General features: G+C 37.3%; 1 long non-coding RNA gene and 1 pseudogene across 1 annotated transcript; one reads left to right on the plus strand and one right to left on the minus strand.

Annotated features, from left to right (window-relative positions):
* The first annotated feature begins 1,877 nt into the window (after positions 1–1,877).
* Positions 1,878–8,621, plus strand: LOC118598620. Its single transcript, XR_004947673.1, has 2 exons — positions 1,878–2,263; positions 8,377–8,621. It is a non-coding gene; the product is annotated as an uncharacterized LOC118598620 (long non-coding RNA).
* On the minus strand, positions 5,305–7,234 carry LOC112144910 (annotated as a pseudogene).
* Positions 8,622–8,714: the final 93 nt, after the last annotated feature.

Consider the following 8,714-nt stretch of genomic DNA (forward strand, 5'->3'; position numbering starts at 1 on the left):
TTCCAGATGGAATCTGTGTTTGTCCATCATCTTTTCTTTGGACTGAGCTGAGTTACCGGCTGGGAAAAGATAAAACTTCCTGCCACGCTCCGCCTGCGTTAATAATGCCGTCACTGTCTCAAGACTCATAGAGAACAGAGTCACAAAGTGCCCTCGCTGCATCAGAGCATCAGATCTGACACACTGATAAAACACACCAACTCCACTAATGGATGAAGCCACAGCATGCCATATTGTTGAGATACTTCCCAGCAGGAAAACGCAGAAAAGCCTGATTGTGTGTCAGCCTTTTGTTGTGGGTTGTTTTGAATGTCTGGGAGGTGTTGTGGTTGGAGCACGGTTCTGATCTGAAGTGATCTGTGCAGTGATAACCCAGATATGTCCCAGCAGTCCTTGTGGGGGAAGCTGAATATTGGTTTGTTCCTCTCAGAGCGGACATTCTCCCACCTTCTCATTTTTGGGAATCAGATTGGCAGCAAAGCTCAGTCTGAGTAAAATAAGGGACAAGAGAGTTCTCTAAATGCTAAGCAGTCATTTGATTCCACCAAAGTGTTTTTTCCTAGTCAGTGTCTAATGACACTGCCAATGTCATTGAGGCAAAAATGACAGAATGTTTTTTTATTTTTAGATCTGCTAGGACCTCTTTTGTAAATTAAAAAATAAAAATGAGTAGATGTTCAGCTCTTAAGGCCGTGTTTTCTGTAGCACTAAAGATGCGGGAGAAATAAGTCCACAACGATCTCTTAAATCAAGTTAAATTATTCAAAGCAACTTTATTCATCTGTATCACAGAAATGAGAAGTTGCAGAAATGTCTCTCAGGTTGTGTTCAAATTCCTTCAGTACTCACTATGTAGGGTGTTGGCTTTTTGTACAGCTGTTCAACTGTATAAGAGAACTGGACTGAGCGACCCTCCCCCTCTCACGTTCAAACAGGAAGTACCTGCTGGCCGAAATCCCATAGACTCCTATTAATTAAAAAAAACATTTACTCAGTCATTCTGTTTGCTCTTCTACCTTTTCTTTGACATGTTCTTGCAAATCCTAATTCACATGTTTTCTTTATAGCAAGTTTTTCAAATTATAAACTAGCCAATCAGATGCCTCAGTAAAGCATGTGGCGGCCGCTGTACCCCAACACAAACGTTTGATTGACAAGATTCTCCTGAGCTCACTTTCAATGAAAGGGGAGTGGACTTCCAACAACTCCTGATTGGTGACAGAAGTTGTCATAGAAACGTTGACTCAGACCAATCAATCACTGTTTACTTTTATCATCCGGCTCCATTTTCCATATTGCAGAAAAAATAGTGACTGAATTGGCTTCCTTTTGCTGGACCCACAAATAAGACTTTTGTATGGATGACATCACAGTCGATGGTTCAAATCTACAATTCCAACATCAGCCTCCCAAGAAATTTCCCAGAAGTCTCTACAAAAAGCCAGTGTGCATCACTGCTCACTAGATTGGCAAATGTAGACCACAATGCATTGCGCTTGAAGGATTTTTCATGTGAAAGAAAATGTGTTAAAGTATTTTTCAAATAAACTATCCACATTTTCATCTTCAGATCAGTGGATTGATTCATACAGTCTTCATGAAATATTCATATCTATTAGGTTTTTACTTTGGGAAATTAGTGACATCTTATTAGCCATTTAAAAAATATTAGTCAGTATCAAATTACTTTTAAAATCCAGAGCACTGGATATTCCAGCCTTATATAGATGTTTAGTAGTTAGAGAGTAGGAAGTCAATTTGGTCATAGTCACTGTCTTTTATTCTTCTTTGATACAGCCAACAGTTTGAATGTCATCTGAGAACTTCTCTGGATAACTGGGCTCTGACATCTACTGGAATTCTTAGGTGCTGAAAAGGAAGGGTGACAGTACAACCCCCTGTGGCACACCTGTGCTGTTATCACTCTTCATCAGGTAGTCCTTAGTCCTCAACCCAGGACCATCTAAAAGTGAATGGCTTCATCTGTGTCTTCTGGACTTTATTACACAGTAAACTAAACAGGTTTAAAAACATACTAAAGAGAAAACTTTAAGAAATGTACTCACTTTCTTAAGCAAGTATGTGATGGTATCATCAATTCCAAATCCACAACAAATTAGCTGCAGTGAGACCTGTAAGGGGTTTGTTTGTTTAGCTGATCCAGTGTGAGTCTACCTACAATTTTGAGGATATGCGTTGCTATGGTAACAGGTCAACAGTCATTAAACCCAGATGAAAAACATTTCTTTGGTACCTGAACAAGGTAGGATGTCTACGTTTAAATTCCAAATGGTTGCCCCCACAAAGGTTTCTACAGCAATATTTTTTTTATTTTTCATGCCTGGTGCTGATGAACATGTGCACCACATTTCAAGCCTCAACAATCAAAGTGTTCCACTCTCCTTAGCTACCAATGTCTTCAGGTGATACCTGGATCACAGAAAATGAGAAGATATCCATGAGTTTTAAGGGTATATTTTCATACACAGCTTGACTTAGAAAAGCTGTTTACATGTTAGAAATTATTTTTATATTTGCTAATTTTTAATCTCAGTTACCAACATTGCTAAAATAAGCATATCAAGGGACAAGTATGTAAGTACAATCTCCTATAGGACACCATTTTCAAATAGTGAGAATTATTTTTCTGGCAAGAATATCCTAATCTTTAAGAAATACTGTTTAATATGTTACAACTTGTTTTAAGGTCCACATATGAGGCTAATAAAAGTTACGGCCATCTTTTGCATTACTTTAATAGTTTTGAAAGTTCACAACTTCACCTAAAGGCATCAATGCATAGATTTGTATTCAAACCTTTTACCCCCAAAAAAGCCAAACTAAGTTGAATCTCAGACATGTGAGCAGACAAAATGCAGGGGTTGGCCAACATTTCTAACTAAAATAAAGTTATTAAAATTATAAATTAATTTTACAAATACAAGTTTCACAAAGCATTTAATTCCTTTAAATAACATACAACTAAATGCATTTTAACAAAATTTCTCTGTTTTTTTATGTATCAATCCTGTGGGGGGAGTCACTTTTTTCAGTTCACCTTCAACACTAACGAGGAAAATTTACCTGATCTACTTTAGAGATTGTCATTTATGTAAAATTTTTGTATGGTGTTGTGTTTATTTTAAACTATACTTGTAAGATAACCTTATTGAGTAAAATGAAAGATGTCTATGTTGTTCCTCTAAGTCAGGTGATTCAAATTCCAGGCCTCAAGGGCCAACGTCCTGTTGGTTTTCCAGAAATCCTGCCTTATCTGCTGCTGATTACCCGGATCAAGTGTGTTTGGCCAATAAGGAGCTTCAATGCAGGTTGGTTGGAAAACATGTAGGACACTGGCCCTCGAGGCCTGGAGTTCGACACCTTTGCTCTAAGTCGTGGCTTAGAGGGCATGTGGTCTGTGATTTGGAACAGAAAGACAGCACACTGTTGAGCTGCTAGTAATTTCACCGAGAGGATTTATTCTTCTGATATCCACAATATCAACATATCCAATGTCAATATAACCATAACATGAAATAAGCTTGCTAGATTCGGTCACGTGACCTCATGTTTCAGCGTTCAATTCTTAGACATAGAGGCTTGCGAATGAAAAAACAGTACCTGCAAATTGTTTTTTCTCATGAAATTTACAGGAGATGAAGAATACATCAACAGTAATAGACTAGTAGCAAAATTAGACAACAACTAACTTTTTTTAAAAAGCTGAAGAGTGGCTTTGTGAACTGCAATTTTTGTTCAGAAAATTTCCCAGCTTGTACTTCATGGACTGAAAAAATTCCAGAGGTAGGTAAAAGAAAAAAATCTGGACTATAATATAAGTAGATGTGCTTGCATGTTCACTATCCACCGATTTGGTTACGCTAGTTCTAAGAAGGAGAGAACGCTGCAGCCTCGGGCCGAACAGCAGGTCTGGCAGAAAGTTCCGGCGCCAAAGCTGCACATAGGCGCGTGAGTAAATTAAAAACAATTGCTCCATATCATTACTGGTATCTGGCATTGAAACAAAAGAAAATGTAAATTCAGTAACACATAATCCCAGTTAATGTTAATGTGGATGAAAAATGTTTCTTAAAGAATTTAATAACAAAATATAAAAGTTGTGCCATTGTCCAGTTTAAACTAGTTATTAGCGTCTCATTCTTCATCCTACTCATGTTCTTCCTTGGTAGATTGTATATATTGTACATTCTAACTGAGAAAAGAACAAATAAATCAAATCAAATCTTCTATTTCCAATAAACTTGACCAGTGGCATTAGGGAGTTAGCTTTCAAACACTTACAACACATTTATTACACATTTCCTCACAGCACACCCTATATATAATTTAACTACATTATCCCTTTGTTTTCTGTGAGACCTACAGGTAATGAATAATCTAATTTCAGCCAAATGGCTCCAACACTGTGATTTAGAATAGAAAGACGGCACATGTGTTGGGCTGTAAAGCTGCTAGGAGAATTTCACCAAGATGACTTGTTCTTCCTCTGGTGCGCATCAACTCCATACACTTGCGCGCTGCCACCTAGCGGACAGTTCAGGAACAGCAACAACTCCAAGAGTTGGAACCATAGACTTACTATATAATTAGACAAATCATCTCTAACGTCACCCATTGACTTCCAATGATGAATGTTTATGTTTTGAATAATTTCATCTGTTTCGTAAATAATTTTTGTACAGATCTGACTTTGACTCACATTTCCTTTTGTCTCACTTGTATGCAGTGCTTTAAGTGGACAACAAGAAGTGGCGGTGCTCTCTTTATCGGAAGTTGAAACATAAAATAGAATCTTGAATGTAAATATTAATCTATAAAAAGAAGTCCTTTTTTCAACGTGTCTTAATATGAAATAAGAAAGAGCTCAAGTCTAATCTAAAAATAAATGTAATCAAACACTAACATGTGTTCATAAAATTATTTTAATTATTTTTTTTTCATAAAAAAATGTAATTATTTTAAAGTTGAAGATGAAACTTTGTTTAGGGATTTTTATGGAGGAGCTGTACCATTCCGTATGATACGCAACTTATAATTTATAAGCTACAACCAAAACAGTGAAAAAAAGAAAAACGAACGTTAAACAAACAAAAAAGTCCAAATCACATAACCTCAGAGTGAAATCTATTTCTACAGAGTAAATCCTCATCTAAAAATGTCAACAGCATGCTCCTCTTGTTGTTTTAAACTGCTGCATCGATACATTCCATTGAGGAAAACAACAGTAGGACAATGATTGGTACATTGTTGAATTGTAAAGTAGGTGTTAGACGCTGCAGACTACCCTGAGTAAACAATTAACGTCAATGTTTTCTTCTACACACAAGACATAAATTCACAAAAACTGAAACGACTTTCTTACTCAGTTACAAATAAATGTTTCACTTGTCAAGAGAATCATGCAAATAAGGAGGATGATTATATTCCTGACTTAGCTAAACATTTGGCACCCATTACCTAATGAGTGTACCAATAAACAGGCAGCCACGGGCCCATACCGTTACAAAGTAAACTTCTTTGAAAAATACATTGGAACATCCGAGTGACTACAATTCACAATTTTGAGTCACTATGTGAACATGGAACAGAGGAAAGAAAAATACAGAATTAAACTAAAGTCCTCACCAGCACCTGGGCCAGCCCAGATGTAGGCAGGCCAAAAAAAGAAATTAAATATTCACATAAGTTAGTAATGCTTTTGGCATTCTGTCAAATACAAAGTACACCTGTGTTTTCTTTAAACCTGAAGTATCTGGCTGTCCTTACAGACGACACAGGAACAAGCTTCTACTGCTGAGAGGCACAGCATTCACAATAGCTTAATATTTATTGATGCCAAAAATCCTCACTCCGTGCAGCTGCGGCAGCTTGGGGATCAAGACGCTTAAAAGTGAGGCAGTGTTGATGATAAAGTGTGTTGTGTCGTACTTTGTGTAGAAACTTGCAAGGAAGTATCTAGGAAAAAAAAAACCAACAAGTTAGTTGAAAAAACAAATTACTTAAAAATAAGAAAATCATGAGTCTGATGCTAATATTTTAAATTTGGCAACTTCTGAACATTTCCAATCTTACGATACTGTCAGAACTGGATCTTAATACTCACAGAATAATTGGCGAAATGGTGAAAAACTTTCGAGACGAGGTGAACTGCACGCCGTAATCAAGCTGCTCCCAATGGGTGAGAAGCCTGGCTTTCCCCTGATCTGGAGTCTCAAAAGGTGTACCTTTCACAGCATGCATAAAGACATACATTCCCTGCAAAGAGAACAGTTGAAGTACGAGGGAATATTATTCATAGACTGGTTCAATTAGCCAGTTAACATGAACCCTTTAACTGTCTGCTCAACCAAACAGTAGAGCACTGTAAGAAAACCATCATCTTTCCAGCTTCAGAACCCCTTTCGAGGTCACTGGGTTGCTGGAGCCTATCCCATTCACTTCTGGGCAAAGATGGGGTACGTGCGTTAACAATTATAAAATTACAGTAAATCAAAGAACATAAACACTGGAGCTACAGTGTTAAATGGTTGAATAGATTTTGTCTTGGTTGCGTCTTTAAAGGGTTAATGGTGTTGCTTTCTAATAACACATTTTTACCCCTCTAAGTCACCATAAATGTAGAAATTTGACTCAAATGCTAACAGAATTGAAGCAGCTTTGTTTCTTTGTGTAGAAAACAATCTGATAATGTGCATTCTTATCTTAATAACATACTCGAGCTAAAAAGGTAAACTAAGATGAGCTCAAAATATGAGAAATAAAATCAAAATACAAATACTATTTATTTATTTAAAATCAAATTGAAATTTTACATTGCAATGGGTATAAAGGGGATATAATCGATCTATTACTATAAAGCAAACACACTATGATGAAGACAAGCGGCTATCCATGACCTTGACTGTTGCTGATAACACCGTAACACACTGGTAGTGACACGCAATCCCAGTGAACTACACTGACACTGGTCAATGAATGTCTCATTCCAGATGTGTGACAATCAAAAATCATTTCCAGTCATTTAAGTATTGTACTTACAAAATTGTGTATAACGTTGGTTAAGGTCCACACTACAGGAACACTGAAGAAGGGTATGCTCAAGAGAACGATGTGAAGAACTCCAACGCCCAGCGCATAGGTCAGCCAGATCCCCGGCTGTTCATTACTCGAGTATTGGGGTTCACCTCACTATGAGCCCCAGCCACATTCATTCTGGTCTGTGGACAGAAACACACATCTATGTAGATACTCATCCATTCAGGGGGCATCGTGTTAAAGTAGAGTCACGGCATCTGGACTTAAATTGAGAATGCTTCAAGAAGAATAAATCCAACTTCAAGATATTTAAATTTTGTCAATAGGCTGATGCTTTTGATGAATAACTCATAAGATTTATAACAAGAAAAATGGAGTCAAAATACACTTTTAACTACCCAAAGAATTATGAAGAAAGAAAAACAATGTAACTAGCTTTAATCTAAACATGAATTATTTCATAAAAATTACTGCGTTTTCCCCTCAAAATAGATTAATTTCGACAATATTATCAACATATCAGACATTTGAGGCGCTTGCAGAACATTTCTAGACATCTTTTGCTTCAAAGGTTAAAGGTGTTCCAGCAAACTGCAGCGGTATCACTTTTCATTACAGACGAGTCTGAATATTACCACCTTGCGTAATCTTGCTGGACTTTGTCTTCTGGCAAACTTTCAACTGCAAGTCTGGATTTGAAACAAACACCGGAAGCTTAAATTGCAGTCATTTATAGCTATCTGGTTAACATGTAACAGCTTAAATACAATGCATCCCCATTGTTTTCTAAACTATATTTATTATACTTATTTTTCCCCTAAGGAAAGACCGGTTTATTTATTTGGTCAGAGGATACTGCGGTCAAGTGAGCCGCTGTTCGTTTTTCCGTGGTCAAATCAGCCCTCATTGGATTTTTTTCTGCGAGTTTCATACAAGACTTACGGTAGCATATCCTGCTCACTGGAAAATCCTGGAGACTCTTTAGAAAACATGATATTTTTACTCCTCATAAATGCAATCACATTACTTTTTATGCATATGATATTTATTAGAAAAAAAAAACTGTGCATTACTCAAAATCTCTTATATTGCTCAAATAAAATGGGTTAATTTTGGCTGTGAATTAATCCCGATCATCAATGTATTACATTATAAATCCGTCACAGACCTCCTTAGTCCTTAATAGAAACTTTCTCCTGGAAATATAAAACATTTTTACTGTATAGTTTTTTTAGAAAAAAAAAACATCAGAAATAAAGGTCTAATCTTTACATCATTTGGCTGACTTTGGGTGGGACTAATCTCTGTGTTTCCATTTAGTACTTCACCATTCCTTTACAAACCTCGTTGGTACTTCATGGAGTACTACTCGCATCAGTCCCTTCTGAGCTCTCCTGGAGGTGGTGGGCCCCCTGGAGAGCGATCCCACCTCACTTCTTCGGGCTTGACCTGACCAGGGCCTGTGGGAGGAGCCCGGTCACCAGGCTCTCAACTGCAAGTCCCAACCCCAGGCCTGGCTCCAGGGTGTGGCCCTGGTGACATCAATCCGGGCAACGTTAATAAATTTAAAAAAAAACTAAAACGTTAATAAATCACTTCTAATAAAAAGGTTTCTGAACCGCTCTTAGTCTGGCTCGTCACTCAGGACCTGTCTGCCT

The sequence above is a fragment of the Oryzias melastigma genome, linkage group LG1 (genome assembly GCF_002922805.2).
Source record: "Oryzias melastigma strain HK-1 linkage group LG1, ASM292280v2, whole genome shotgun sequence".
Classification (NCBI taxonomy): domain Eukaryota; kingdom Metazoa; phylum Chordata; class Actinopteri; order Beloniformes; family Adrianichthyidae; genus Oryzias; species Oryzias melastigma.